Here is a 25401-nt window from a genome sequence, read left to right on the forward strand (position 1 = left end):
CACACATGCGCACCACCAAACCCGGCTGTTTAAAACACCATTTTTAACCCAAAACATTAAGAAAAACATAGGAACAGTAAGTAGATTACATTTTGTAAACAGACAAGCTTACAAGTTTTCTTGGATATGAAAGTCACACTAAACTGGGAGACAATTAACTTCTTGATGGGGTTAATCTCTAATATGAAATCACAGTCATAGCTAACTAGAAATTATATATACAATGCCAAAAATATTCAAAAATAACAATTTTCGCACCATAATGATTACAAAGGCTAACCAGCATAAAAACACCGGCAAGTTTCAGAATCTCCTCACCACATAATTTCAAATATCTTCCCTTTACTTCCATGAAATTGTACTAAGAACATTTTAACCACCCATAATACTCTGCCTCAAGAAAACATTTCAGTGTGGGGTTTGGACCTTCCTTTTAAAAGTTTTTAGTAGATGTAACATTTACTGGCTGGGCAGCTCCTGCCTGTAATACCAGCACTTGGGAGGCCAAGGTGGGAGGACTGCTTAAGCCCAGGAGTTCAAGACCCGCCTGGGCAACAAAGCAAGACTTCATCTGTACAAAAAATACAAAAATTAGCCAGGCATACTGGTGCATGCCTGTGGTCCCAGCTACTTGGGAGGGTGAGGCAGGAGGATCACTTGAGCCAGGGAGGTTGAGGCTGCAGTGAGCCCTGATAGCGTTACCGTACTCTAGCATGAGTCAGAGTGAGACGTGTCTCAAAAAAAAAAATAATAACACAACATAAATATCTCCCCCTTTCCTTTTTAACCTCTTTTAGTAGTTTACTGACTGTTTATAGATCTTAAACCAAGTCTTTATAAGCTTTTTTTAATGGACTTACATTCCTCCCCTGAATTCTCCAACCATGCTTTTGACCCATTTTACTTTTAGTTTGTAAGTTTTACAATTTTCTTTACTGTCCTATGAAAAATGAAGAATGTTAAGGAGCTTATTGGAAAACCAAGTTTGCTTTTTTCTTCAGATGGGCATTACAGTTAAAAAAAAAATCCTTTAAAAGGTCTTCTTTAGAACTGAAAGCACCAATAAGAGATATTAACCTTGAAAAGGAATGATGTGTTTCTCTGCTTAATATATTATTCTATACATGCTTAATATATTATTCTATACTTCAGACTGGGGGAAAAGAAATCTATCCAGAATGGCATTAACCTTTAGGAAACTGGCCAAATTGCAAGGGTGGGTAATGCCTGGAAGCTGGAGGTATTTCAAGTTGTATTAGGGAAGCAAAGTCATGAAAGGTCAGTAACTAAGTTTCCGGCAATACTGCAGCAGGCAAACTGACTTTGCAGCAGGCAAACTGACTTCCACTGGGACCACATGCAACTTGTGCTGCCACTGTTGAGTGGAATCCTCACTCCATACTCCAAAAGCAGCTTAATTCCTATTATCTGTCCCCAACCCAAGTGCTGGGCACAGCCCACTGCTATAGCTGTTGAAAATGGAGTACATAACAAGTAAATAAGCGCCAAGATGTAAGAGAGAGGAACAAGCAGCCCAACTCACTGAAAGAAAAGGGACCGATCTATGTAGGTAGGAGGTGCTCTGATGGTACTCAAACTTTAAAGTAATTTAAAAAAATAAGAGAGGAATGGGTAAAATAAGAGAAGTGGAGACTCAGAAAACTGATGTAAGATAGATGTGTATAGTTCTCACTCATACATGGGAGCTAAACAAGGATCTTACGGAGGTAGAGAGTAGAACAGTAGATACCAGAGACTGAGAAGGGTAGGCAAGTGGAAGAGAGGTTGATTAATGGGTACAAAAATACATTTTAGAAGGAGTAAGTTCTAGGGTTCGCAAGCACAGTAGGGTGACTATACTTATCAACAGTTTACTGTGTATTTCAAAATACATAGAAGATTTGCAATGTTCTTTACACAAAGAAATGATAAATGTTTGAGGTGATATCCCAACTACGCTGATTTGATCATTACACACTGTATGGATGCATCGAAATATCACAAATACCCCATAAATATGTACAATTACTACATATCTATAAAAATAGATGCATATATCTATAAATACATATAAATTTCTGCTTAACCATGTTAAAAAATGCACAGAGGTAATAATTTTATAAAATCTTTATACTTAAAGTGGTACAACCCTACCGACAAAGGTCCCACAAAATGATTATTTATAAAAATATTTTCAGAGATGTTTATAAAAGTTCACTTTAAGGGAAATACTTCATATTTGAAACTGTAAAACTATGTTACACATGTGATGCCACATATTCTTGGGGTAAAAAAAAATGAAAGACTTAAGACCTATAAAAAAATGAAAGTACCATGTTAGACCCTAAAATGATAGAAAGCAATAAAATAAAAGCATAAAGAACTAATCAGAATTCATAGAGCATGAAATCTCTAGCCAACTATGAAAATCACACTTTAAAACAAATTTTGTTTTGCTAGATCTTGCTCTTTCTCTAAATAAATCTGTGTGACTTTTCTGTGATTAAGAAGGCCAAAATACTCAAAACAGGCATGGAGAAATTCTGAGCTTTTTCTGCACTTGAGTAATAGTCAGGTTTAACTGCCCTCTTTGGTATCTTCCCAGAGACAATGGAGAGTCTGATTTCACTTCTGAAACTGAAAAAGAACTCTGTGGCACTGCTCAAAAACCAAGTCAAGACTTGGGCTTTCATGCTTCCTTTGGTGGAACTTCTTCAAACAGTGCCAACTACAATCATTTGATCACTTAAACCGGTGCTGCTAAGTTGAAAGGAGTGGTCATTTCTTTGCTGTATTTTTATTTTCAAGTAACCATCTGAATGAAGGACCAAATAACTTGATCAAAAAGGTAATCTGGAAGCAAGGGAAAGACTACTGGATTAGAAGGTAGAAAACAGAAAAAGAGTTCAGAATTAGGATTAAACTGCTTAGACTTTTAACTGTCCACTAATCATTTTCTTCTAATAGCTTCGATTTCTCAGCTCTTTTATAAACTTTTGGAGGGTAAAGAACCAAATACACTTATTTATCGACCTTCGTAAGAACTTAAGATGATGGTCAAATAGTAGATGTTCAAAAGATGTTTACTCACTGAGTGTTATTAATAAGCTCAAGTAATACAATGAAACAGTTCCTCAATTTTTCCTCCACTAAAGTTAAGTTCACATTAAAAAATTGGAGAACAGCATAAAATGATACCCAAAGATTCTAATGTGGTATGTAAGAAAGGTCAAATGGAAGGTTCATGGGGCAGGTTAAATGACAGAAATCTAAGTAGGTGTAACATATCCCCCTTAATTTTGATAACACAGATGGTCTCTGGAGACATCATTTATGGTATTTCTCACCTAACTTGGGAGATTTAACTTCTTATATTCATGGGTGTTGATTAGTAGACTAAATATGTAATTTTAAAATTAAATAAATATTGCCTATAATCACATCACTATTGATATTTTTGATTCCCAGTCTTTTTTCTTTATAACCTTGGCATATAAAGAGGCACACTGCCTTTAAATCATGTTATATGTTCAATTTTTACCCTCTTCTTTTTTATTCCATTATTTCAGTTTTAGGAAAAATAGCATAAGCATTTCCCCATGTTACTAAAAACATCAAGGAACAGAATCTTAATGGCCAAAGTATGTATTTTTTAACTGGAAATGGGAAACTCAGGCACACAGGAGTTAAGCAGCTTAAACAAAGTTACCCAGTTTATAGGTGGCAAACTGGGATCGGAATCTTAACATATGTGATTCCACAACTCAAGCTAGCAACCAAATTGCTTCTGTGAGTGCAATGTGTGCCACACCCCTCTCATCCTTCCACCTACATCTCATTCCAACACATTAGCTCCTGGCTTGTCTCCAGCATGAAACGGCTACTCAATCCAGGCTGGCTTCCTTACTGATCCTCCTACCCACATCACTCCACTATTCCCCACTCCCTGCTCCAGGCCCCCGCTTACTTTGTGATCATGTTGTTCACACAGCCCTCAAAATGTCTGTCAGTCACTTCTTCCTTTCTCTACCTCCTCATAGGCCTAACCATCGTCTGAGACCTGGCTCATACGCCTCCCCTCCATAAAGCCTTAGCTGACCAAGCAGAACCTTCAGTCATTCAAATCATTTAATAATTACGCATTTAACACGTACTATGTATCAGATACTGCTCTAGGCACTGGGATAGAAAAGAGAATAATAAAGCAAAAAAGACTTCTACCTTCATAAGAAGAACAGAAAACAGGTAAAAATATACAAAGATAATTCTGGTCAGTGATACATATTGTTCAAAATCGTTATTCCTGTAATAGTTTTTGGCTGGCTTTCTGCCAATTTGCTGTAAAACTGTGAATTACTAAAGGTAGAGATTCCATCTTATGTCTAAAGCTTGGCACATAATAGGTACTTCAGTGATGAGTAAATGCAAGTATAAATGAGAGGATGGATAGATGAATGAATAAATGGGTGGACTATAGATAAACCACTTCATCTGTACGTTTTGCCTCCCCCAACTAGACTGTTAACTCCTACAAGAGCCTTGAGCCTACAAATCTCTTGGTCTGGCCTACCCAGTGAAGGTGAAAATGAATTTGAATGATTTCAGGTGAGGCACACATCTCCTGTTAAGTCACGATCCCGACTATTTGCTATGGTATTACCCAAGGCCCCATTCACATATTCATGCTTCCTGCCTGGCTCCTCTAAGCATCTGCCCCCAGACAGGATCTGCTTTAGGACAGAAACCCCAAATTTAATAACTAACAGTAACCAGCAAACGGAAAAACTTTGTAACATATTCCCAACTAATTATTTAGGAATTGTGAGAACAGCAATTTCTAGAGTAGATTATCTAAAATTACAAGAAGATCCAAATCATACCAAAATGTAACTAAATTCTCAAAAGCTTACCAAAAGTAATTTCACTTTTTTTTTTTTTTTTTTTTGGAGACAGGGTCTCACTGTCGACCAGGCTAGAGTGTGGTGGCATGATCTGGGCTCACTGCAGGCTCTGCCTCCCAGGTTCAAGTGATTCTCCTGCCTCAACCACCCAAGTAGCTGGGATTGCTGACATGAACCACCACAACCAGCTAATTGTTTTGTATGTTTAGTAGAGATGTTCTTTTAAAATATTAGTTTAATTTTTAAAAACATTCATAAGAAATGAGAGAATATATTTTTAAATGAAGCAAAATAAGATGGCAAAACTCTCAAAGGTGTAAAATCGTCCGGGTGCGGTGTCTCATGCCTGTAATCCTAGCACTTTGGGAGGCCAAGGCAGATGGATCACCTGAGGTCAGGAGTTCGAGATCAGCCTGGCCAGCATAGTGGAACTCCATCTCTACTAAAAATACAAAAATTATCTGGATGTGGTGGCATGCGTCTGTAGTCCCACCTACTCGGGAGGCTGAGGCAGAAGAATAGCTTGAACCCAGGAGGTGGAGGTTGCAGTGAGCCAAGATCATGCCACTGCACTCTAGCCTGGGCAAAAAGAGTGAAACTCCATTCCCCCCCCCCCCAAAAAAGTGTGGAATCACTTCCTTACAACATCACAATAATTGCAGACTGTTATCAAGGACACTATTTCTCAAACTTGCTTAGCCTTGGTAACAAAAATAAATCCACAGACAACTCTGTGAACCAGCCCAAGGAAAACAGTCTTAACTGTTAAACAATCATTTTAGGTAGGCATTTCAGGGCCTCATAAACACAAAGGCAAACTTTATGATGAGAATCCAACAGCAATGATCAGTTATAATCAAATTAATCAGGCAACCAAGAAGACATTCATTATTTCTTTTATATTTATCATCTAAATGAAACATTAAAATTCTTTTTTAATTCACATTAAAAACTAGGTGGCCCCTGAGGATATGTCCATTACTTGACTCAAGTTTCAGAAATCCAGATCTAAAAAACACAATTATCTCTCAAGAAATGAATATATATTTGTAGTAACAGAGTATGTATGTACAACAAACTGCATACAAGTTCATTCTTGATTAAAATTCAAAAGTCTTAAATTTCTTTTTTTTTTTTTGAGACTGAGTCTTGCTCTGTCACCCATGCTGGAGTGCAGTGGTACAATCTCGGCTCACTGCAAGCTCTGCCTTCTGGGTTCATGGCCATTCTCCTGCCTCAGCCTCCCAAGTAGCCGGGACCTCAGGCATGTGCCACCACGCCCGGCTAATTTTTTGTATTTTTAGTAGAGATGGGGTTTCACCGTGTTAGCCAGGATGGTCTCTATCTCCAGACCTCGTGATCCACCTGCCTCAGCCTCCCAAAGTGCTGGGATTACAGGCGTGAGTCACTGCATCCGGCCGCAGTCTTAAATTTCTTCATTTTAAATTTCTCTGCCATCAGCCACAGTTCTCTGGTAGAAAAGTTAGTTAATAATATATAAATAACTTCTTTAGAATATCAGATTACTGTTAAGAGAATGATGTGAGTGAATTATCTTAGCCAAATAATCACCATCTATTTTTTTTATTAACTTCAGATTTTGCATTGGCTTTTCTTAAAATGAGAATACTAAACATTAAATGAAAATATTTAACAATACAGTTACACGAAAGAACATCAGAAAACATATTTAAAACTCCTTTGTATTGTTCTTTCACAAAAATATCCAAAAATTATAATGTGACCCTAACCAAGAGTAATAGTCAAGTGAAATCTGAAGTTTAGGAAACCCCTTAGTTTACGGGTCACTGACCTTTTTTCTGAAATAAATATAACGAAATATCTTATTTTCTTACATCTTCCTACTGTGTTTTTAACAACATAATTAAAATAAGTTTACTTTTTAGTTTAATTTTTACTTTAGTTCTCCAGAGAGTCAGATGTATCACAAGTTTCCTATTCTGGGACTATTTCTCCTATTTTTTCAAGTGGTTATGCCAATTTAGCATCATTAGAAGTTATAAATTTTGATAAAACATTTTCCAAAAAAAAAATAAAGAACCACAGACAAAGAAATAGGATAGTATTTTTGGTATACTGAGTTAGGTAAGAGCCCCATAATGGCAGCAGGGAGGGGAGCTTCTTAGAAGCATTAGAATTATAGAAAATTGAACAATTAAAAGACTTTTTAATTGTACTTGCTTTCATATACAGTATAGACCATTCAAGAAGCTAAGCCTTCATTAGCTTCCAAAGTTATCTTTTTCTACTTCGGTATGAAGATACATCTTATTTATTTTAGTATAAATAGCCAGCCTACTATCAATTTCACCCCCACCATCCTATCTCTCTTCTCCATTTCCAGGAAAAACATTAAAAATATTTGTCAACATAACTATCACCTTTCTCTTCCTTCTCTCTCCTCAACCCACTGTTAGATGACTCTGACCCTTCTCCATTCCTCCAGAACACCTCTCCACATCATTGCAATGGCCTATATATTGCTAAATGCAGTGGTGGGTTACCTCCTCACCTTATTGTTTCCTCCATGTGGATTACTGACTGGACATTCTCCTGGTTTCCCCTCCTGCTTCCACGGCCAGTTCTCAGCCCCAGTACGGTTCATGCCACTGAATTGGATCTCCAAGCCTTGTTCTTATATACTCACCTGCACTTTTGTCTCTCAAAGGCCGGTAATTATTAAGATTTCAACTGAGGCCAGGGGCGGTGGCTCACGCCTGTAATCCTAGCACTTTGGGAGGATGAGGTGGGCGGATCATCAGAGATCAGGAGTTTGAGACCAGCCCAGCCAACACGGTGAAACCTTGTCTCTACTAAAACCACCAGGTGTGGTGGTGCATGCCTGTAATCCCAGCTACTCGGGAGGCTGAAGCAGGAGAATTGCTTGAACCCGGGAGGCGGAGGTTGCAGTGAGCTGAGATCATGCCACTGCACTCCAGCCTGGGCAACAAGAGTGAGACTCTGTCTCAAAAAAAAAAAAAAAAAAAAAGATTTCAACAGAAACATCACTTTTTAAAGAAGCCTTCCCCACCCCATATAGTTTTGATCAATTCTGCACCCATCGTCCAATCCTCTTGGTATTCCATTCTTCTGCTGTTAAGAATTTATGACAATTTGAATTAAAACAATTGCATTATTAATAATTTGGTGTAGATTACCATCATTACAGTGTAAGGTTAGGGGCTATCATCCCCAGTGCCCACCACATAGTTTTCCAGACATGAAGATCTGAATGGACAAGTTTCACAAACTAAATTGACAACTACTATTTTTAATTCTAAAATGTCTGCAAAACTAAAGAAAAAACAGTATTGTTTCAATTTGATTCAGGGGTGTTAAAAACAAGCCAATTGCAAGTTAGTTGAATTATGTCCAGAAGAACTAATAACATTAGAAATACTATGTATAAAGTACAATTTATCTTGAAGATTAAAATAACAAAATAATCCTACAAAAATAGTTCCAGAAATTAAAACTGAGGACTATTTTGCAGAATCATTAATCTGCTCAGGCTCATCAGAAACGAGGCTATAATGAAGAAAGCCATATACACAGTAGAATAAATATTTCTTCAGCCTGAAGTTGGTTAATGAGTACAAAAATAGGTGGAGGAATACTTTCTAGTACTTGATAATATAGCAGAAAAATTACAGTTAACAATTTATTGTAATTTCAAAATGGTTAGAGGAAAAGATAAAAGTTCAAGGTGATAAATATTCCAATTATCCCGATTTATCATTATGCACTATATACTTGTATCAAAATATCATATACACTTCCAAAGTATGTACAACTATGACATGTCAATAAAAAATTAGATGCAAAAAAAACTACTCAGTCACTCACTTTGTTCCTAAAATGATAAATAAAGGATCGATTACTCCAAAATCTATTATCTTGTGCTGTTGGTAATAAACAAGCAAATCATTCGTGTTCTGTTTCCTCACTTATAACATAAGCAGTTGAGCAGTTGATCTGCAAGTTCCTTTCCAACCCTTTTGAAAGTTCAAGAGTTAATCAGAAAGTTCACTCTGAGACTCTTAACTACTCAAAATACAAACAGTATAAGCCTTATAAAAACATTGAAGGTCCTCCGTATAGCCAAAACTTGATTTTAGTGATATCTGACAAGTCCCATATACTTAAAGGCTTTAAACTTCATATGTTGATTTTTATTTCGGTTATAGTTGCAATATTCCACAGGTGCTTTATTATCTAGCAGCAAATCATGTAACGAGGCTGCTAAGAGTCTTGAGTCTAATGATATGAAAAAGAGAATATAAAAAAGTATTAAAGCACAGGTCGTTCTCCAAAGAACAGCATCGTAGAGCGTTTATAGTGAAGCAAAGAGCACAATACACCACACAGTCCATACCTATACCTTTCTATTAGTACTAACAGCAACAAAGATGATTTTGAGTTATCAAAAAAAAGTAAAATTATATTTGTTCAATTCTATTTAGCAAAGCAGAAAAACAGATCATTATTGAAAAGTTAAGTTAAAAACTTTTAAAACTAAATGTTCTGGAACTTAAACTCATAAGCATACTAACTTCCCACCATATTATATTCCCATCAATACAACATTAACACAGGAAATACTACTTTACTTATATGCCAACGGATTTAAGGTAGGATAATATTAGTATGACAATAAGGAAAGAACTGTTCTCCACTCATGATTAAAAACGAACAAGCAAACTATAAAAACAGGGAGAATGTTCCCTCCTTTGTTGAAATTTGTCCCTGGGAACTGTCTTAAAATTACTACGAATAGTTTGACTTTGGGTGGCTATTGGTTTTCAGTGACAACAACTGACAGACTAGGACAATCTTTCAACCATAAAGATACAACTTCCATCTTTTTGTCAAAAAATCAGTTATTAAAAAATATTAGCTTTGTAAATATTGTATGAATACTGGGATAAAACTCAATCCAATGAGACTTAAAACAAAAATGTGTTAAAAAAGAAAAAGCTTCTACATATGCCATATGTGATACGTGCGCTAAAAATGTTTAAGGTAAAAACTGCACGAATATTTTCCAAATATTTTCAACAAATATAATACGATTTTGCTCAATATTTGCTACCTATAGAAAGTACTTTAACAATACTTCTACTAGGTAAATGTGAATGTTTTTAAAACAGACAGTTTGGCGAAATTTGGTGAAAATCAGATGCCCTAGCAAGCTAAGAAGAAATAACTGCTTCTGCCTAAAGTTTTGGGGGAAAAACATTAAAAATAAAAAGTTAAAGAATCTAAAAAATATTATGGCTCATATATATACGTATTATATTCAAGTAAATACTTTACCAATATGCCACTACAGATGTAGTAATACTGTGTACAAATTGATAAAGGTAATCTAGATTCTAATTTTAAAAAAAGCATTCTAATGGTAATGATAATAACATAATTCTTTTCTAAAAATATCAGACAACTATTCCCTAGAGGCCATAGTACATGATTAAGAATGAGATTTAACAAATTCTATAAATTCTTCTCTGCTGCTGATAAATAAATATTTCATGTATAACCCAAATTCTTATCTTAAGTTCCTGTTTGCAAAGTAAAAGAAACAGCCAGTTCAAGGACACTAATGACGGAGTATGGAGCAGTGTATAAAAACTGAACAATCAGCTTATGCCCACAGCACAGAAGACCAATTACCAAATCACTAATTATAATTTGGCATATACTTATATTATCAAAGCTACTTTTTAAAAATCTATGCTTAATTCCACAATTTTTAGCTGTCTAGTATATGCAAAGTACTGCTAAGCCCCTAGAAGAAAATATAGTCTCTTCACTTCAAACCTGGTAGGAGCAAGATTCAAATGAAAGCTCACAGAAGGGGAATTTCTAAGTTTAAGAAACATAAAAGAGACTGGCCTGCATAACCAAAAAAAGATTCAAAGGAGATGGGAAAAGGCCATTTCCTTCCTAGGACACAGGGAAAATGTCTTAAATTTCTCTTTTATCCACCCTACGCTGCCAACAAGTATGTAATAATAATATATTTAAGTGTGTAATAATGAGTGTAACTATTTTATAGAAGCTTAATAAGTAAAAATATGATCAAAGATACTTTAAGGCAAAACCATCAGCTTTGATATGAAAAATTAAAAGCTTGGTTTAAATTTGCTCCTAGTTAAATACAAGATTGTCTTTAAGCAAAACTCATTCAAGAATTCATTTATGAATAATAACTTAAAAATTACACTCAGACCAGATAGTAGGTAGATTGTAGGTCATCCATATTTTAACATTTGTTTGCATAATGACAGATGACTAACTAAAATCATGATGTTTATTATCTCTTATTAAAAATATTGACTGCACTGGGTGTCTCGGTTCACACCTATAATGCCAGCACTTTAGGAGACTGAGGCAGGCGGATCACCCGAGGTCAGGAGTTCAAGACCAGCCTGGCCAACATGGTGAAACCTCGTCTCTACTAAAAATACAAAATTAGCCAGGCATGGTGGTGCATGCCTGTAATCCCAGCTACTCAGGAGGCTGAGGCAAGAGAATCACTTGAATCCAGGAGGCGGAGGCTGCAGTGAGCCAAGATCGTGCCATTGCACTCCAGCTTGGGCAAAAAAGAACAAAACTCTGTCTCAATAAAATATATATATATATAGGGGGAGAGAGAGAGAGAGAGCGCTTAACAGTTTTAAAATCATAGGATTTTTTCCCCTGATAACTTACCCACATATGAGTCCTATTTTTTGGTAAATATTTAAATATTAAGATTAAACTAAAATTTACTATAATTACACCAAAAGACAATGTTCTTTACTAATTGAATCACATATGGAAATTTTGTTTTGGAATCTTCAGTAAAATAAAACAAACTGTTAGTATATATTATCACATGAATGTGCTTGTATAATAATACTGAATAACAATGTTGGAGCATAGTGAAAATAGTATTTTAAAAATCACAACAAACCTGTGGATTTAAAATTCATATTCTGTCCAAAATACTCGCACAAGAGAAACAAGATCATTAAAAATCAAATAGCCAACATAAACACGTAGTAAGTGTAACTATTTTTTCATGAAAAAAGCATGATAAAGAGCCTATTTTTATTACATTAATCTTTCATAATTTCCTATGTCTGAAATTGGACTCTATAACTGATGTCAAGCGATTAAAATGAACTAGACCCAATTAACTGCATATATAATGCCATAAGTAACTCAAATTTTACATAAAAGATTATTGGCTTTTTAAAATCTGCTGTGCTGATTTGAAATGAGCTTCTCAAGTACAATCCAAAGTTACGTAGGGAAAAAAAATCCACTGCCATAAATATATAATTTATATAATTAACAAAAAATACTCCACAGCTTGCCAACTTGTGTTCTTAAAACTAGATTTTAAAATTCTATAGAAAATGATAGTAAAACTAAAGATATTCAACCATCATAGGTACTTTTTTAATGTTCCCACAAGACATTTAAGAACACAAGTAATAGAATGAAGACTGATACGGTAAGAGACAGGCAGCTCGATATCTAACTAAAAGCTGAATATGCAAACTGGGGAAGAACAAACTATACCAACAGGGAGGATTAAACTCCTTGAACGTCTTCTTTCTGGTCATAAAAGAGGCTCCCTCAACACAGGTTAAGTGCCTATGTAAAAAGAGGCACAAAGAAATCTGCTGGGATGGGAGGGACTGCAAAGCATCCATCAACATTTGTGTGAAAAGACATGCCAGGCTCTCAGGAGTTACACTTAAATAATGTGACCCTTCCAGACAGGACAATAAGGAGACAGATTAGACCCTTCAAGCAGTGATTCATCCTCGAATAGATGGCAAGAGGAGATCCAGTATGAAGCTTGGACCCTGTGTGTTTGCTTAAGTGTCCGGGCAGCTCCTTTGGTGGCCCTATAACTAGTTAGTGGGTTGCCTATAGTCTCAGGACAAGTTACTAAAGGAGGCTCCAGACTGAGAGATGAAACACCCAGCTGTTCCAGGCACACTCTCAAACTTAATCAAAAGATAAATCCCAGTGCATGATTCGCCCAGTGCTTACTCGCCCTTTACGAGACCTATCTTCTGACATAGATTTTGAAGAAAAACTCCTAAATATAAGCAGTATAATGAAACAGTAAAGTCTATCTTAAAAGGAGTTCACCTCAACAACTAGAGGAAACACAATGTGGAAGTGAGAAAAAAGAATGCACGCATTTGACACATGCATCTCTTCTGAGCATGGGTAATCCCTCTCATTAAGCAAGGGCTGCAGTATAGAACAAGAGGGTCCCTCAGGGCCCAAGGAATGACTATACTACTTATAAAATCTTTAGTGGGCCAATATTTAAATCATCAATTCAATATCTCAAATGCCTCAAGAATAACTCACCCCAATCATAGCTGCCGCCTGCAACTGCCTTCTTCCACTCTTTCAAATCTGCTACTCTTGCATTTGACAGGATGGGGAAAATGTCACAAGCAGGGGACAGGTCCACATTCCCCTTGGTCCAGGGAGCAGGAGGAACTCTTCCCTCATCTGCTCCCTGAACCTCTGGATGGACTTCTTCAAGGGAGGAGGCACCCCTCTTTGAACCGAGTGTGCTGTGCTTCTTCTTCCTGCAGATGGAGTCAGGCAGGGAAGGAGCCTGTTTTGGGGCCACCAGCCCCTCTGCTCTTCAGGCAGAAAGAAAGGAAAATGAAGCCACAAAAAAACCCATGTTTCTGGAAAATTGGAAGGAAGGCAAGCATAGATGCTACTATTTTTCAAATATTTTAAAATGTTAACCTGGCCACTAGTATGTGATATTTTTCATACACATAAAACCTAATGAAAAACAGGTTTCTAATAATTTTACCCACTGACAAATGAAGCTTCAACCTCACCCTATCTTTCAGTCAAGTCTGTGTCCCCACTGCTTAGAAGGCAAGGTGGTAAAATGTCCTTTCTTGAATGAATTTATATTCAAGTTGCTTTCTGTCTGTAGCTCCTTGCTGTTGCCTGGAAACAGGAAACCCTTCCCACATACATGCTTCCTGACTACTCCCTCCATGTCTCCCTCTTACAGTGCAGTGAATGCACCTGGCCATGCTTCTAGATACTGTTTATCTTAAAGAGCTGGTTCTTTACATCAGAGCAATGGCAGGAATTTTGCCACTTAGCTGTTTAAGAGAGAACATTGACTAGTCAAACAAATTAGTTTTGAAAACTTGAATTGCTTAGGTAGGAAAACCAACAAGAACAACAGCGGCAAAAATGCACTTTATCTAAAACCACTTAAACATGGTTAGATACAAATTCATTAAAACAAGTGTGTCAAATAAAAACAGAAGTTATTCTCAAGGTTGTTTTTCCCCCTACTTCTTGCCTCATTGATATTTGAAAACCTTACTTTCTTGAGATAAGACAGTACTTCTAAATAGGGCTCTCTATGCTTGAACCAGGCTCATCATCTTGATGAGCCTCCTTACTGCAATACCCATATCACATCAGTCACTAAGCGCTTATGGGGTCTACTTATCTACCCTTCATTCATTTGATATTTTCTTTCCAGTCCCTTTGCCACCACTGAATTTCAGGCATTAATTTTCATTTACGATTACTGCAGCAATAAGAATTAACTTTTACTATTTATTATCAATTACTTAGAGAATACCATGTGTCAAGTACTACAGAAGCCATCTATATGCCTTACCTCACTATTCATCATTCTATTATTCCTTATGCCTAATAATCAATGAGGCAGGTACTATTACTTTCCCATTTTATAGATGAGGATACTGAGATTTAGAAAGTTTAAGTAACTCGCCCAAGTCATATACCCTTAAAGTAGGCCTCAAATTCTTCTCCTAGTAAGACAGTAGCAGAATATCTTTACTTTCCAATCTTTCCTTCTATTCCCGCCATGCATTCCCTTTGGAAATATTCTTTTGACAAATTTAAAACTAAAATATGGGTTTACTTCCTAGCTGGATGAATCATATTGTGATCCACATTCACACCAACAGTACTATATACTGAGTCCACCCCCTCCTCTTTAAAGAACAGGCGTATCAGCGATCCATTTCAGTGTTTTAATAATGAGAATCATGGCAACAAATTTTATGTGCTTTTCAGAGATACCATAAAAAATAAATATCTTCAGCCAGGCACGGTGGGTCACGCCTGTAATCCCAGCACTTTGGAAGGCTGAGGCGGGCAGATCACGAGGTCAGGAGATCGAGACCATCCTGGCCAATATGGTGAAACCCCATCTCTACTAAAAATACAAAAATTAGCTGGGTATGGTGGCGCACGCCTGTAGTCCCAGATACTCTGGAGGCTGAGGCAGGAGAACTGCTTGAACCCAGGAGGCGGAGGTTGCAGTGAGACAAGATCGCGCCACTGTACTAGAGCCTGACGAAAGAGCAAGACTCCATCTCAAAAATAAATAAATAAATAAATATCTTCTTGCAATTTAATGCTTATAAAGAGCTTTGGGAGGAAAGAAAAATCATAAGTTTTGGTCAATCCCCTGTAACCAGACACAAGTTCCTAATGCTAAAACAAAAATCACAAAGTAAAAATAACTAGATAGATAGATCAATCAATCAGTATTTGGAATGTTGACTTATATCTAAAAAGTATTGACTGTCAAAAAGTAAATTTGCATCACAAATTTATTCAATTTGTAATTTTGTCTGATTAATGTCTTATTGGTCTTAGTTCTACAGATTGTTTTAAACTTTGGCTTTCACACACATGTAATACACAATCAAGCTTAACTATACCTTAGAACATACAGAAAAATCTTCTAAGGCAAAACTGAAAATGAGAAACTGCCCAAAGTCAGGGAATTAGTGAGGTCAATAAACTGATGAGAATTTTCAGACAACATCTTCTCTAGCTAAAAGAAAAAAAAAGTCAGTTATTCATTCAACAAAATGTAAGTAGTGTTTTGAAAAAGATATTGAAGAAAATCACATTTGTGCCAATAAAATCATAAAATACCTATTTAATTCTAAGCAAATATTACAGGCAAGACTAAAGTTATAGTATTATAATTTATGAACCACTTCAACTTCAGCATATCACTGGTATTGCCTGAGCCCCAGTTTCCCCACATTTGCAAAGATAATGGCAACCACTGGTCATGGTAAAAATTAAATGAGAATATGATGAGAACATTTGGTGTCTTCACATTTTTATTTTTCTTTTTCTGAACTAATTTTATATTCCTTGGTTCTTACCACATTTCTTTTTCTCATCACTTTATTTTGAGACAAAGTCTTGCTGTGTCACCAAAGCTGGTAGGCAATGGCACAATCACTGCTCACCGCAGCCTTGACCAACTGGGCTCAACTGATCCTCCTACCTCAGCCTCATAAAATGCTGGGATTACAGGCATGAGCCACCACACCTGGTCTCAACACATTTTAAATTGTCAAACATACAACAAAGACCTGAAGACAGCACAGCTATCATTTCTGGCATATATGCTTCATTTATCTACATTTAGAAAACTTGCTATTTAATTTTTATTAAAACTTTTGAGATACTAAGTTACTCAAGGACTGCTGCCTATTAAAATTATTTAAATTAGACATAATCATCCGAGGAAATTAGTAGAATGTTCGGTATGACATCATCAGATATTGTTAGATATAATTAAAAAAAAATTTTTCAACCATGGAATCTACACTTCTCTAAAGCCAAACACCAAAAGAAATGAGCAGATAAAATGCTATCTAACTAAAATATATAATTAGCAGTATCCTGTACTTTACTTCTCTCTAGATGTTCATCCCCATCAGATGATCAGTGTAGGCAACAAAGGTGACAATATTGCCAGGATTTTTTTCCCTAAATGAAAACCTGTAAAACTTAATGAAAATATAGTCCAAAAACATTAACTAGAAAAGTGATATAATCAAGCAAACACTGGATAATCAAACTGTCCATAAACACTGGCAACAGAATAAGAGAATGTCAAATAAACCTGAACTGATATTATTTTCTAAATTTAGTAATAGCTCATCATTTGGTAAACAACTAAACAGTCCATGTCATTATAAGTTGGTGAAGGTAGAGAGAGGAAAAGGGGAGGACAGTGGAGGATTTTACTGTTTTTAATTGAAATTATACAACTAGACAAGTAAAGAAAGTAAATTCTTTACAAGCAACTTTATCATCCAGTTCACTGAGATGAATTGTTTTCAGGTTGAGATTATCCAGGTAATGGCTTTGGTTTTGCCACGAGAGTTTCTAAGGGCTCTTAGAACATTGTTGCATAATTGCCACCTTTTTGTGGGTTTATGTGATTCTTTGGTTCTAAAACACTTTCTATTTTATCTTCCTTTATTTTTAAGTCTGAAACAATTCTAATGGCCAGTGGTCAGATACTTGGGGTATCAAACCTATCTGGACACTTCAACATTAACAACAGTTGTACCACTTCACTAACCCAGGAAAGTCCACTTGAGTTGGCTTATACTGCCCTCTACAGCCTTGAGTCATTCCTTCTCAAGAATAAATCAATTTTTATAATGTGGAAGGACAACAGAACCAAACACTGAGCAGATTTTTAAAACAATAAAAAAGCAATCACTCTAAACAAGAAACACAGTCGAGGGTAGGCCAAACACACCTCTATAAAACACTGTTAACGTGGTAAGTTTGAGATATCAATAGGAGAACCAGTGATCAAAGACTCGCTCTTGTAATAAATTTCAACAACTAAAGCAACAAGTTCAGTTACTTTCAAAGAAGTAGGATATCAAGAAACTATCAAGGACATATTGTTAAGATTGTTATGAAGGAACTGCTCAATTAAATGAAATAACACATGTGAGTAAAATAGCCTAGGACAGTTCCTGGCACCTAGTTAGCTAAGTTAGGTAATATTATTACAACTATGGGATTTCATCCCTACAACAATATAGGCAATATAATATTTTTACCACAGTTTTGCTAGAAAATTGAAGCTCAGAGGCAACAGGTAACCAGCCACAACACAGTCAATGGCAGTGAAACAAGATCTGAACAGAGCTCTGTGTGATTGTTGGAATCTATATGCTTGTATCAGACATATATTTTACATAGATTTCAAAACATCTGGATGTATCTAAAAAGAACCTTGAGTACTGGAAATGAAACTTTGGGAAGCTGGAAATTAAAAATTTATTTATTGAATGATAAGACTGATTAGACTGTTAGGACACCACTGAAAGAATATCACTAAAGAAAGAATTATGAGTGGAACTTGGGCCAAGGATTTCCCCAGAATGGAAAAGAAAGAAAGAAAGAAATGGTTAACAAAAGAAAAATTAGGAGACACAGAGGACAAATCTACCTTCCATCCATCTGTTAGCAGTTTCAAGAGGTGAGAATAGAGAGACTGGAGGAGAAGAGGCAACATAAGAAAATAGCAGAAAATGGCTGGGTGCGGTAGTTCACACCTGTAATCCCAGCACTTTGGGAGGCTGAGGCAGGTGGATCACAAGGTCAGGAGATCGAGACCATCCTGGCTAACATGGTGAAATCCTGTCTCTACTAAAAATACAAAAAGTTAGCCGGGTGTGGTGGCCGGCACCTGTAGTCTCAGCTACTCGGCAGGCTGACGCAGGAGAATGGCATGAACCTGGGAGGCGGAGGTTGCAGTGAGCCGAGATCGCGCCACTGCACTCCAGCCTGGGTGACACAGCGAGACTCCGTCTCAAAAAAAAAAAAAAAAAAAAAAAAAGCAGCAAACAGAGAATCTGACATAACTGAAGAACATGACTCCAACAGCATCCACATTGAAAGGAGGCGGCCAATTGGGATAAACTAAAAACAAAAACACCTAAGACATATCAATGAAAAATTCTGAGTAGCAAGGATAAACAGAAATCCTTAAAAACGCTCAGGAAAAGAACAAAAGATTATACATACAAGAAGCACCAAACTTCCTTTTAACAATAATCCAGGAGATGCTTTCCTTTTTTAATCAATCTGAGAGGTCCAAGAAAGAGAATGGAAGAGAAAAAGAGGATACTCAAGTTATCTTGCTTAGGGAGAAGCTACAGATACCTATAACTGTAGATGCTGTGAGAAAACATGCTTAAATACGTATGTTAACAATATAAAGGCAACCACAAAATAGAAAGGAATGTATGCTATTCAAACCAACAGAGCAAATAAAGAATAAAATAATTTAATCATCCCAAGAAAAGTCTGGAAAGTGGAAATGAAGAGAAAGGATAATAGAAAAAATAGGAGGTTTAAGTCACAATAAATATAAATAGGCTATTCAGAGTTATGTTCAGACTAACCAAAAAGTAAAACTCAGCTATGTCCATATCCGTAAAAAATACATCTAAAACAAAATGACATGTAAAAGTTTAAAATTCAGGGATGTGAAACCATACAGCGGGCAAATGAAAAGAAAAAAGTAGGTATAGCAGTATCAACAATAGACAAAAAAGTAACCAAGAAGCAAATCATTACAAGGGAAAAAGAAATATTTATACCACCAAAAAGAATAACCTTCCAAAAGTGGATAACAATCACCAATTATTTATATACTTAACAACATAGCTTTGAAATACATAAAGAAAAAAAAGACAAAACCCATAACACAACTTGACAATCACAATCAGATTAGAACACCTCTCTCTGAAAATAAGAGACAAATCAAAAGAAACATAAGTAATATTATGCAGGCTAGGAATAACAAATACAAATCCACCTAAGAGACATAATATTAACCTGATATGAATATACGTACTCAGGACCCCACATAAAAAGAACTGACTTTCTTTTCAAAGATGTGAATATTCACAGAGAATGGTTGCACAGCAGCCAACAAAGAAAATATTAACAAATTTCTAAATACCACTAACCTACAGATCATACTCACTAACCTAAATAAAGTAACATAACAGTGAAGTAACAGACAAAAAAAATGAGAAATTTTAAACCACGTTTTAAAATCATGTATTGGTTTGAGAATAAATGAATGGTTAAATTTTTAAAACAAACTGAATGACAACCACCACACTACCTGAGAAAACTGTGATATACCATCAAAATGGTACTCACAGGAAATAGTGCATCAATGGTGTTTTAGAGAATAAAAAAGTTTAAAAATAAATGAATTATTTCAAAAGAACTAGAAAAATGAACAAAATAAAAAGAACAAAAATAGAACTGATTAGGATAAAAGAATTTAATAAATACATGAGCAACAAAAACTAGAGACACAAAAAAGATTAAACATTAGAAAAGAACAGTAAGAACAACTTTATACCAAAAAGTTCAAAGCCTACATGAAGTGGATAGGAAGATAACAAAATATAAATTATCAAAACTGACCAAAGAACAAACAGAAAACCCAACAACAAAACCACCATAGGAAAAAAGTTAAAGCAGTTGCCAAAGATCTACATCCTCAAAAAAAAAGTACAAGTCCTGAGGCAGTTTCATAGAAGTTCGAATAAATAATTCTCTCTTTAAGTGAATTATTCCACAGCACAGAGAGGTTATAGAAAATTATTTTAGCTGAGGTTCACTTTAACCCTGTGCTATAAGCTATAAGAACAGCAAAGCAAAGTTATTATCCACTCACACTTCAAAGTAGATGTAAAATTCCTTAGTAACATCAGAAAATTTATCAGTGGAATTCACTACATTAACCATGTAAGGGAGAAAATGACATGATTAGGTCAACAAACTCTTTTATTTTTTATTTTTTGAAACAGAGTTTCGCTCTTGTTGTCCAGGCTGGAGTGCAATGGCACCACCTCGGCTCACTGCAACCTCCGCCTCCCGGGGGTCAAGCGATTCTCTTGCCACAACCTCCCAAGTGGTTGGGATTACAGGCGCCCACCACCATGCCACCATGCCTGGCTACTTTTTTGTATTTTTAGTAGAGTCGGGGTTTCACCACGTTGGCCAGGCTGGTCTTGAGCTCCTGACCTCAGGGGATCCTCCTGTCTCAGCCTCCCAAAGTGATGGGATTACAGGTGTGAGCCACTGCACCTGGCCCAACAAACTATCTTAACATGCATTCATAATAAAATTTCTCAGCTAAGAATAGAAAAGAACTTCATTAACCTGATAAAGAGGTCTAGGAGAAACACACATACATGTTTGAAAAAAAAAAAACAAAACTAGGCAGGGCGCGCGGTGGCTCAGACCTGTAATTCCAGCACTTTGGGAGGTTAAGGCGGGTAGTGACGAAGTCAGGAGTTCAAGACCAGCCTGACCAAGATGGTGAAACCCCATCTCTACTAAAAATACAAAAATTATCCAGGTGTGGTGGTGGGCATCTGTAATCCCAGCTACTTGGGAGGCTGAGGCAGATAATTGCTTGAACCCGGAAGGCGGAGCTTGCAGTGAGCCGGGATCATGCCACTGTCCTCCAGGCCTGGGCAATAAAGCGAGACTCCATCTCAAAAATAAAAAAATAAAAAAATAAAACTATTGTTAATGGTAGTTAAATATTAGATTAATTAAAATATGTTAAAAAAAGTACAAATAAGGATGTACACTATCACTAAGAACAATCAACATTATATTAGAAGTGCTAGCCAATGTACTAGCCAAAAAAAACAAATAAAGAGAAGAAAACCAAACGATTGAACAGTTTGACACAACTGTTATGATTTGAGTTTGCATGAGACAAAAAAAAAAAAAAAAAAAATCAACTGACAAACGAGTAAAATAAAAGGTTTCACAAGGTGGCCAGATATATGAGCAATTTTTTTGAAAAAAAAAAAAATAGTTTCCATATATCAGCAATAATCATTTGCTGAAAACAAATCCCCTTCATCATGGCAACAAAAACTATAAAATATCTGAGAATAAACCCAAGAAAAAAAATGTGTGAGATTTGTAGGAAAAAAACTAACATTTCCTGAAAGATGGAAGAAAAAGCTTGAGTAAATGCAGTGAATGTTCCTGGATGGATAATCAGTATTTTTTTTTTTTTTTTGAGATGGAGTCTCGCTCTGTCCACCAGGCTGCAGTATTTTATGACAACTTTCCCCACATGAATCTATCAATTGCATGCAATTCAGATAAAAATCCAAATGCAACATTTAGAATCAAGAGGCGATTCTAAATTCATTTAGAAGAATAAATAGCCAAGAATCGCCAAAAAATTTAGAGAATTTGCTCTATCAGATAGCAAGAGGATTATACAGCTATAAGTCAATCACTTGTTTCCAAAGAAATACAATAATAAATTGATAGAATATAACATGTAAATTCAAAAACCATCTCAAAAACAAATTAGAGAAAACACCCACTAGACTACAGACGGGGCTGGAACAACTGTCCGCCCCCTGTGTGGAGGATTGAGATGATGGGAGGGACAAAAAGATTCATCTTTATCTCACAACATTAACAATAAACTGCAGATAGATTTTTTAAAGGGCTTAACATGTGTGAATCAACCTATATCAATGACACTGGTGTAGGAAAGAGTTTCTTAAAGTTCAAAAAGACGTAAAAAGGGAAAAACTGATAAAGTTGACTACCTGCAAACTGTCAACATCCCCATGAGACATGACACTACAAAGATAAAAAAAGACCTGTAAAAAATATTTGCCATATAAATATATGTCTAACGCATACATACATATAGTCAAAGAGATAATACACAGACTATATATGTAAAGCTCATTCACAAACAGTATCAAGAAAAGGTAGAAAAGGAAGGAGAGCCCAATAGTGAAATGGGCAAGACATATAAGCAGGTAATTTCCGGGGGAAAACACTGGCCAATAAACAGATGAAACCACCTCAGTTATCATGGAAAATTCAAATTAAAACAAGATACTATTTTTTGCAAATCAGACTGGAAAAAAATAAACCGTGTGATAATACTAAATTTTTCAAAGGTATAAGAAAATAGCAACTATGCTCTGCTTTCTCTGTGAAACCATATATAAGTACGCAAATGCACTGAAAGGGTTTTGAAGAATACACACCTAAGTGACAAAGTAGGTAGCTTGGGGAATTGGTGGACATGGGCTGGCAAGACAGTAAGGCTGAGAATGAAAGTCAGGAAAATTTGCTCTTTTATTCACTCAGTATTCAAACACAAACATTTGTTGAGTGTTTAACACATATCAGGCCCTGTAATAACCACTGGATATAAAGGGCAAATAAAACAAAGGTCCCTGTTTTCATGAAGCTTCCTTTCCAGAGAGGTAGGCTATAAACATGTAAAACAGCAAATAATAAAAACGTTTTCTATTTTAATTTAAAATAATTTCAGAAATTAGTACAAAAATGAAACAGGACAATTTTATTCTGAAATGTATTGGTTTTTGACCAAAAAAAAAACGTATTTATGTATTACTTGTGAAGTAAAAACAACAATTTTTAAAACTTTATACAATTTTATTTTCTCTACAGAAGTTTTATGTTTGGGGAATTTATGCACATAATAATATTTAACCTTTTGTGATGCCTGGATAAAAATTCCTAAAAGGCCAAACCCAGCAATGACTGACCAGAAAATACGAGTTTAATAGAAAGAAATGCAGGCTATGTATAGAGGTATTTGTACATTCCTTGTGGTACCAAGTAGGGGGTACTGCCTTCTGTCTGGTTCTGTGAGATGGACCTAAAATCTACAAGGGGCTTCACCGGGGTATGTGAACAAAATCCATGGATCCTGAGAAGAAGGCAGGGAAGAGGAGGGCCTCTGAGGCCACAATCAGGCCCTGACTGGGCTACGGAGATGTTTGGAAGAGATCCCTCCATTAACAACCTGCCACCTCTTCCCTCCCTCCACAGACATAAATCGCTGACCCTGAGCACTCCTCCCATACGGGAGGCAAAGCTGTGAGCCTAACATGACTTCTGAACCAGAGAACCTAACAATAAAATAAAAACTCTCAGGCTTCCAGGTCAAAAGGAGATGTCAGTTTGGATATTTCCTAAATATTTGCATGACACCACACAAATTTCCCCCATATTTTGGAGGGGAAAAAGAAGACCACTGGCTGTTACAGTCTGCAGTTCATTTGGTAAAAATAGATAATATCAAATATCAGTTATTTGAAAGTTATTTTCTGTTTGATTAAAATACTTTTTACAAGTATGAAGCATGTTAATTTATTTCTTTTCAGGTTACACATGTAACCTGATTCTTCTTCATCCATTTCCATTTCAGCAGAAATATAAATGTGAATAGTATCCTTCCTGGTTTAGAACTTTATTTTCATTCTAAAACATGAAGTGTAAAAAAATAGTTTTGTAAGTCTGCTTAAGCAAGAAGCAGTTTCCAAAATTAAAAAAGGCTCCTTCACTTGTTATTTTATCATTAACATTTCTTAAAAATATATTCACTAATATATTTTACATATTAATTTAAAATTCTATTCCATTCACTTAACCTGTCAAAACTAAATGAAGTACTACATAAAATGAGATATTCAAAGATTTTTATTACTTATATAGACAATTACCAACATATTTTTAAAAATAGCCCATTAAATAAATTCTGCATTTGTCTAAAGCAATGACTCAGCCTCTAAAGAACTATTATTCTTTTAAGACACTCTACATCTGCCCTCTATAAAACACATGTTCAAGGCATGAACATTTGAGTAAAGCGAAACTTCCCTTAAAACAAGTGTGTTTATTTGAACACACAATTTCAGAACCAAATCAACAAGTGTTTTATGGGTTCACGCTCACAAGGGATCCCATGTGTGTTTATTTGAATGTAATCGCATTGAAATAAACACAGCTGCGTTTATTTCAACGTGTGAGAATCCAGATCTACACGTTTGTGCAAGAATGAATCATGAAACCATGGCTTAGTGCATGGAAATGTGAATAGGAAATGGCACAGAGCACAATTACTTTCTTCAAACACATCACGGGCTAAAGGAAATCCATGGCTAAAAGGTATTTCAAAAAAGGTACAAATAAATGTATCCCAAAATGCAATCAAGAACATCAATTTGTGCTATCAAGTCTTTTCCTTTACATTTTTGAAAAAGAATTAATGAAAGCACAAAGAATTAAACTGAAAAAGAAATAATGAAAGTGCAAATAGTGATAAAGTAACAAATATGCATGAACTTACCACCCAAATGTAACATTTTGTAGCATATACTTCAGACTTTTAAAAATTTCTTTAAATTTAAATGAAATTGATGCCATCCGTTTTTCTCTCTCCAGTCTGATTCTTCTTCATCCATTTCTCCTCAGAAGCAGATATTGTCATAATTTTGAGTAAATAATATATAGCATTCTGAGGGTGTTTCTAAAATATATACAGATGATATAAAGTAAAAATTATTCTGCAACAGATGTATTTTCTATGACCACTGTTGCGATTAATCCATAATAATTCATTCATTTTATCTGCTGCATATTTACTCCATCATGTGAATAATACACCATAATGTATCTGTTTCCCTACTGGTGGCCAATAATGCTATCTCCAGTTTTCCCTATTATAAAAACATTTTACTACGAATATTCTTATACATAAGTCCTTATGCAG

General features: G+C 35.7%; 1 protein-coding gene across 9 annotated transcripts in view; it reads right to left on the reverse strand.

Annotated features, from left to right (window-relative positions):
• LOC111542908 (HMG box transcription factor BBX) overlaps window positions 1-25401 on the reverse strand; it is a 274644-nt gene that overhangs the window by 210105 nt on the left and 39138 nt on the right. The gene's annotated exons all lie outside the window — the stretch shown is intronic.

The sequence above is a fragment of the Piliocolobus tephrosceles genome, unplaced genomic scaffold (assembly GCF_002776525.5).
Source record: "Piliocolobus tephrosceles isolate RC106 unplaced genomic scaffold, ASM277652v3 unscaffolded_19, whole genome shotgun sequence".
In the NCBI taxonomy this organism is placed as follows: Eukaryota; Metazoa; Chordata; class Mammalia; order Primates; family Cercopithecidae; genus Piliocolobus; species Piliocolobus tephrosceles.